This window comes from Schistocerca gregaria, unplaced genomic scaffold (genome assembly GCF_023897955.1).
Source record: "Schistocerca gregaria isolate iqSchGreg1 unplaced genomic scaffold, iqSchGreg1.2 ptg000931l, whole genome shotgun sequence".
Classification (NCBI taxonomy): Eukaryota; Metazoa; Arthropoda; class Insecta; order Orthoptera; family Acrididae; genus Schistocerca; species Schistocerca gregaria.
This window is the reverse complement of record NW_026062286.1, coordinates 37501-45000: the sequence shown is the minus strand read 5'-3', so window position 1 is coordinate 45000 and position 7500 is coordinate 37501. Positions and strand designations below refer to the sequence as shown.

Below are 7500 nucleotides of genomic sequence, written 5' to 3'. Positions count from 1 at the left end.
GACGGAAGCACGTGCAATGCCGACAGTACGTGCGCCATCTGTAGGTGCCCCGCGACATGACGTGGTGCAACGACGGTACCGCCACCTGGGGGAGGCCACGCGGACTAAGCCATGTATGGGGCCCACAGTGCTCATTTGCCGAGCCCACCCACACAAAACCTGCACCCCCCTCCAGCGCAGGAGCCGCAACCCGGGTGCGTACGCCGCACCAAGTGCTCCACCCGCGACCGTACGTGCCCCGCCGAAATCGCAACTCCGGCGGATGAACGGCGGACTTTTCTCGCAGTCGTAAGTTGCAATCCACCCCTATATCTTGCGTCTCATGAAGAGTTATATCAAGTATGCCAAATTCCCGCTGTCCCTATACATGCAGTAAGTTCGTCATGGGCGCTTGCCGGCAGGCCGCGAGACCTGACGCCCGGCGGCAAAGAGTGCTCCTCTGAGGATATAGATGTTCCGTTCCGCCGCACAATGGTGACGGTGACCGCTGCCTGCGGTGGCAACGCTGGGCAGAGTCGATACTCGCCGTGTGGTGGAAGGTAAACATTATGCGGTACATCAGTACTTTCCTAATAGTTCGGTCGTCTCACGGCACTGCTTAGTAAATGATGCAAGGCCACATATAGATGATTTATGCGAATGTCCCTATACGTGCTGTAAGACTGGGCACACAACGTGAATCGCACGTCAGCCACACGCTCGAACATGCACCACTCTCGGCCTGCAACGGAGACACACAATACGTAAACATCTGGAATGCGACAATGTCGAGTGCATCCTCTCTGCCACATTGCACCGTCGACACTATGATAACCAGAGCAGTAGGTCCACCTATAAAAGCACAATACCCCACTCCTCCGACAACTACCATTGCTCAGATAAACCAACACCACCAACACACATCCTACACAGAGGGGCACCAAATATCACCCCCCCGCCCTCGTGTTATACCACATGAAAAATTGCAGAAGTGAGAGACACACACCCGCCAGCCTCTTGCTACAAGCATCGAACCGACGTGACATATCTGACGGTGACTCAGGCATCCGCGTACTGCCACAACTATCCACCCCCCCCCCCACTCTCTCTGCCCCCTTCCCACACAATACCGAATTTAACCAACTTTATCGCTTAACCTAACTGTGGCTGTACCAGATTATCGCTTAACCTAACTGTGGCTGTACCAGATTATCGCTTAACCTAACTGTGGCTGTACCAGATTATCGCTTAACCTAACTGTGGCTGTACCAGATTATCGCTTAACCTAACTGTGGCTGTACCAGATTATCGCTTAACCTAACTGTGGCTGTACCAGATTATCGCTTAACCTAACTGTGGCTGTACCAGATTATCGCTTAACCTAACTGTGGCTGTACCAGATTATCGCTTAACCTAACTGTGGTTGTACCAGATTATCCCTTAACCTAACTCAATTTGTCCCTTAACCTAACTCAATTTGTCCCTTAACCTAACTCAATTTGTCCCTTAACCTAACTCAATTTGTCCCTTAACCTAACTCAATTTGTCCCTTAACCTAACTCAATTTGTCCCTTAACCTAACTCAATTTGTCCCTTAACCTAACTCAATTTGTCCCTTAACCTAACTCAATTTGTCCCTTAACCTAACTCAATTTGTCCCTTAACCTAACTCAATTTGTCCCTTAACCTAACCCACGTTGTCCCTTAACCTAACCCACGTTGTCCCTTAACCTAACTCAATTTGTCCCTTAACCTAACTCAATTTGTCCCTTAACCTAACTCAATTTGTCCCTTAACCTAACTCAATTTGTCCCTTAACCTAACTCAATTTGTCCCTTAACCTAACTCAATTTGTCCCTTAACCTAACTCAATTTGTCCCTTAACCTAACTCAATTTGTCCCTTAACCTAACCCACGTTGTCCCTTAACCTAACCCACGTTGTCCCTTAACCTAACCCACGTTGTCCCTTAACCTAACCCACGTTGTCCCTTAACCTAACCCACGTTGTCCCTTAACCTAACCCACGTTGTCCCTTAACCTAACCCACGTTGTCCCTTAACCTAACCCACGTTGTCCCTTAACCTAACCCACGTTGTCCCTTAACCTAACCCACGTTGTCCCTTAACCTAACCCACGTTGTCCCTTAACCTAACCCACGTTGTCCCTTAACCTAACCCACGTTGTCCCTTAACCTAACCCACGTTGTCCCTTAACCTAACCCACGTTGTCCCTTAACCTAACCCACGTTGTCCCTTAACCTAACCCACGTTGTCCCTTTGCCTAACATAGTTCACTGCTCGGAATCTCTGGTGTCGTTGTTATCCTCATGTAGATGTCTTGCGAGTGTTGCTTACTTTCCACATATTCCCGCTATCCACTGTCAATTGTACTGCAATAGGACTATATCGCCCCCCCCCCCCTCTGCCCCTCTCTTTGTGTCTCCGTCCTCTCAAGCTGGTCGGTCTGGCGTTTGAGTGTTAAATGAGCCTCGCAGCTGTTCAGTTGCGTTCAGATGTCGACGCCCTCAGTGTACGTCGTGGTATGGTCTGTGTCCATTGTCCGCTGATGTCGTACGCGTAACCCACACGCTGTACCGATCATCGGTCGTTACGTACAGAGTGAAGTAGTGTGATACGTGTGACCGTACGCTGGCTGTGCCCAACGGTGTCGAATCTCAATTTCCATATGTTGTGCTCGATGCTACTTGTCTCGTCTCCCAATAACAGCTAGGTTGCACTGTGGTACGCCGTAGAGGCGTGTGGGAGGAACGTACGAACGCATTGTATGTCACCCTGGGTCGCTGGGGGTGGTGGTGCGGTGAGTCAGGTCAGGTCAGCGTGAGCCGTGTGATGTAGTGACGCGTGTATTCCGACTTTGTCGTATTGCCTCACACAAAGTGCTACCCTGGTGGACCGCGTTCCATATCTGGGACATGCCGCAGATGCCGGTTGACAGTGGATCGCGGAAGGGACATCGCATACGTGCGCGGGCCACCTTCCACGTGTTCTCTTCTGCACATGTCGCAGTGTGTATGTGGTCTGATGTAGCGTGTCGTGACACATGACATCCTGGCATGCAAGAATTGTTGAATTCGCAAATGTAGGTGGACATCTACGTTTACTGCCCAAGATACGCAAATGAACTGGAAATCCGTTGTTGAGCGGTTGTTCACGCTGGAGGTGAATCTGTGATGGCGACGATCGGTACAGCTATTAACCGGTTGTTTCAGCGGTACCCGCCACATCCACACACGTGACTAGGCCCATGTGGGTATGAAGCGATACGCGGCGGTGGCTTGGTGGGACTGTTCCCGGCCGGTGAAGGGGGGCCGCCCGGCGTGTTGGCCGCGCGCTGCGTGGGCGCACGCGCAACAGGCGGCTGGTGGGGGGCGCCGAGTGGCAGGAGCGCCAGCCGACGGGCCCGGCAGGCGGCGCAGCTACGCTGCGGCGCACCCTGCACGCGGCGCCTGGCGGCCAAAGTTGGTTCAGCCGAGCCCGGTGCGAAGCGCGGTGGACATCTGCAGTGTGCTGGTCTGATTGAGGACTGTGTGCGTTGAGGATGCGCCGCCGCCTGGCACTCGGCGCCGCGACGCCGTCTGCTGCTCGGTCGCCCCAGCGGTTCTCGCAGGTGGTTTGTATCGCAGTTGTGCGGACGTGTTGGCGCGTGCGCTGTGCTGGGAGAGTTCGCTTCTGCACCCAAGTGGGGCTTTGCCCTTGTGTGGCGCTGGCGTTGGAGCTGCCGGTCACCATAGGTGGCGCGTGTTGTCTCCCGCCGGCAATGCCACGACAGCACGCTCCCGGGCCTCTGTCGGCAGCGGCAAGCTCAGTTGGGAGCAAGGGTGTTCGCACTAAAACCGTCTACTCGCCTAACTCCGGGCGATTGCGCCTCTCTCGAAACCGACCAAGTACCTAGGACGGCGCTGCGCGCCGCCGGGACCTGAGAGGGTTTCGAGGTGTATCGTGCAGGGGAGCTCGGCCTCCTCCTGTTTGCAGAATAATTGAGCGGACGCTTGCGTGTTCGCGCGGGCCCCCGGGACACACTCCCGGGCGGCCGGCTGCTCAGCTCTAGTTGACGCAGCTCCCTGGTTGATCCTGCCAGTAGTCATATGCTTGTCTCAAAGATTAAGCCATGCATGTCTCAGTACAAGCCGCATTAAGGTGAAACCGCGAATGGCTCATTAAATCAGTTATGGTTCCTTAGATCGTACCCACGTTACTTGGATAACTGTGGTAATTCTAGAGCTAATACATGCAAACAGAGTCCCGACCAGAGATGGAAGGGACGCTTTTATTAGATCAAAACCAATCGGATTGGCTTGTCTGGTCCGTTTGCCTTGGTGACTCTGAATAACTTTGGGCTGATCGCACGGTCCTCGTACCGGCGACGCATCTTTCAAATGTCTGCCTTATCAACTGTCGATGGTAGGTTCTGCGCCTACCATGGTTGTAACGGGTAACGGGGAATCAGGGTTCGATTCCGGAGAGGGAGCCTGAGAAACGGCTACCACATCCAAGGAAGGCAGCAGGCGCGCAAATTACCCACTCCCGGCACGGGGAGGTAGTGACGAAAAATAACGATACGGGACTCATCCGAGGCCCCGTAATCGGAATGAGTACACTTTAAATCCTTTAACGAGTATCTATTGGAGGGCAAGTCTGGTGCCAGCAGCCGCGGTAATTCCAGCTCCAATAGCGTATATTAAAGTTGTTGCGGTTAAAAAGCTCGTAGTTGGATTTGTGTCCCACGCTGTTGGTTCACCGCCCGTCGGTGTTTAACTGGCATGTATCGTGGGACGTCCTGCCGGTGGGGCGAGCCGAAGGGGTGCTTTCGCGTCCCGAGGCGGACCCCGTTTAAATCCTACCAGGGTGCTCTTTGTTGAGTGTCTCGGTGGGCCGGCACGTTTACTTTGAACAAATTAGAGTGCTTAAAGCAGGCAAGCCCGCCTGAATACTGTGTGCATGGAATAATGGAATAGGACCTCGGTTCTATTTTGTTGGTTTTCGGAACCCGAGGTAATGATTAATAGGGACAGGCGGGGGCATTCGTATTGCGACGTTAGAGGTGAAATTCTTGGATCGTCGCAAGACGAACAGAAGCGAAAGCATTTGCCAAGTATGTTTTCATTAATCAAGAACGAAAGTTAGAGGTTCGAAGGCGATCAGATACCGCCCTAGTTCTAACCATAAACGATGCCAGCCAGCGATCCGCCGCAGTTCCTCCGATGACTCGGCGGGCAGCCTCCGGGAAACCAAAGCTTTTGGGTTCCGGGGGAAGTATGGTTGCAAAGCTGAAACTTAAAGGAATTGACGGAAGGGCACCACCAGGAGTGGAGCCTGCGGCTTAATTTGACTCAACACGGGAAACCTCACCAGGCCCGGACACCGGAAGGATTGACAGATTGATAGCTCTTTCTTGATTCGGTGGGTGGTGGTGCATGGCCGTTCTTAGTTGGTGGAGCGATTTGTCTGGTTAATTCCGATAACGAACGAGACTCTAGCCTGCTAACTAGTCGCGTGACATCCTTCGTGCTGTCAGCGATTACTTTTCTTCTTAGAGGGACAGGCGGCTTCTAGCCGCACGAGATTGAGCAATAACAGGTCTGTGATGCCCTTAGATGTTCTGGGCCGCACGCGCGCTACACTGAAGGAATCAGCGTGTCTTCCTAGGCCGAAAGGTCGGGGTAACCCGCTGAACCTCCTTCGTGCTAGGGATTGGGGCTTGCAATTGTTCCCCATGAACGAGGAATTCCCAGTAAGCGCGAGTCATAAGCTCGCGTTGATTACGTCCCTGCCCTTTGTACACACCGCCCGTCGCTACTACCGATTGAATGATTTAGTGAGGTCTTCGGACTGGTACGCGGCATCGACTCTGTCGTTGCCGATGCTACCGGAAAGATGACCAAACTTGATCATTTAGAGGAAGTAAAAGTCGTAACAAGGTTTCCGTAGGTGAACCTGCGGAAGGATCATTACCGACTAGACTGCATGTCTTTCGATGTGCGTGTCGTGTCGTGTCGCGCAACACGCTACCTGTACGGCAGTGGCCGTGCGCCGCGTGCGGAACCACGCGTGCCTCTCAAAACTAGCGGAAGTGTTGTTGTTGTGTGGTACGAGCGCTGAAGCTCTGGAGCGGCTGGCCTGCGGTACCTGGCGCCTGGCGCCGGTTTTGAATGACGTTCGCCCGAGTGCCTGTCCGCTCCGGTGTGGAGCCGTACGACGCCCATCGGCTGTGAGGCCGTTGGACACAAAAAAAAATAGTGGAACAGGGGCCGTCAGACGCCTCAGTCCCGCAAATGCTACTGTCTTGAAAGAGACAGTGGGAGACTGAAAAGGAAAAGATCACCCAGGACGGTGGATCACTCGGCTCGTGGGTCGATGAAGAACGCAGCAAATTGCGCGTCGACATGTGAACTGCAGGACACATGAACATCGACGTTTCGAACGCACATTGCGGTCCATGGATTCCGTTCCCGGGCCACGTCTGGCTGAGGGTCGGCTACGTATACTGAAGCGCGCGGCGTTTGTCCCGCTTCGGAGACGTGGGAGTGTCGTGGTCGCCTGTGTGGCCGGCCGCGTCTCCTTAAACGTGCGATGCGCGCCCGTCGCCTGGCGGTTCGCATACCGGTACTTTCTCGGTAGCGTGCACAGCCGGCTGGCGGTGTGGCGTGCGACACCTCGTACAACGACCTCAGAGCAGGCGAGACTACCCGCTGAATTTAAGCATATTACTAAGCGGAGGAAAAGAAACTAACAAGGATTCCCCCAGTAGCGGCGAGCGAACAGGGAAGAGTCCAGCACCGAACCCCGCAGGCTGCCGCCTGTCGTGGCATGTGGTGTTTGGGAGGGTCCACTACCCCGACGCCTCGCGCCGAGCCCAAGTCCAACTTGAATGAGGCCACGGCCCGTAGAGGGTGCCAGGCCCGTAGCGGCCGGTGCGAGCGTCGGCGGGACCTCTCCTTCGAGTCGGGTTGCTTGAGAGTGCAGCTCCAAGTGGGTGGTAAACTCCATCTGAGACTAAATATGACCACGAGACCGATAGCGAACAAGTACCGTGAGGGAAAGTTGAAAAGAACTTTGAAGAGAGAGTTCAAAAGTACGTGAAACCGTTCTGGGGTAAACGTGAGAAGTCCGAAAGGTCGAACGGGTGAGATTCACGCCCATCCGGCCACTGGCCCCCGCCCTCGGCAGATGGGGCCGGCCGCCCGCGCGGAGCAATCCGCGGCGGGGTCGTGTCCGGTTGCCTTTCCACTCGCCGCGGGGTGGGGCCGTTCCGGTGTGCGGTGGGCCGCACTTCTCCCCTAGTAGGACGTCGCGACCCGCTGGGTGCCGGCCTACGGCCCGGGTGCGCAGCCTGTCCTTCCGCGGGCCTCGGTTCGCGTCTGTTGGGCAGAGCCCCGGTGTCCTGGCTGGCTGCTCGGCGGTATATCTGGAGGAGTCGATTCGCCCCTTTGGGCGCTCGGGCTCCCGGCAAGCGCGCGCGGTTCTTCCCGGATGACGGACCTACCTGGCCCGGCCCCGGAC

General features: G+C 55.0%; 3 non-coding genes across 3 annotated transcripts in view; all 3 read left to right on the top strand.

The window, feature by feature from the left end:
• The first annotated feature begins 4058 nt into the window (after window positions 1–4058).
• LOC126325618 (small subunit ribosomal RNA) lies at window positions 4059–5951 on the top strand. Its single transcript, XR_007560220.1, has one exon. It is a non-coding gene; the product is annotated as a small subunit ribosomal RNA (ribosomal RNA).
• Window positions 5952–6319: 368 nt separating this feature from the next.
• On the top strand, window positions 6320–6474 carry LOC126325631 (5.8S ribosomal RNA). The gene has a single exon (XR_007560231.1). It is a non-coding gene; the product is annotated as a 5.8S ribosomal RNA (ribosomal RNA).
• A 188-nt stretch (window positions 6475–6662) lies between these two features.
• The window catches only part of LOC126325626 (large subunit ribosomal RNA), a 4222-nt gene continuing 3384 nt past the window's right edge, over window positions 6663–7500 (top strand). Inside the window, exon 1 of the ribosomal RNA XR_007560227.1 lies at window positions 6663–7500. This exon is cut by the window's right edge and continues 3384 nt beyond it. This is a non-coding gene — a ribosomal RNA (large subunit ribosomal RNA).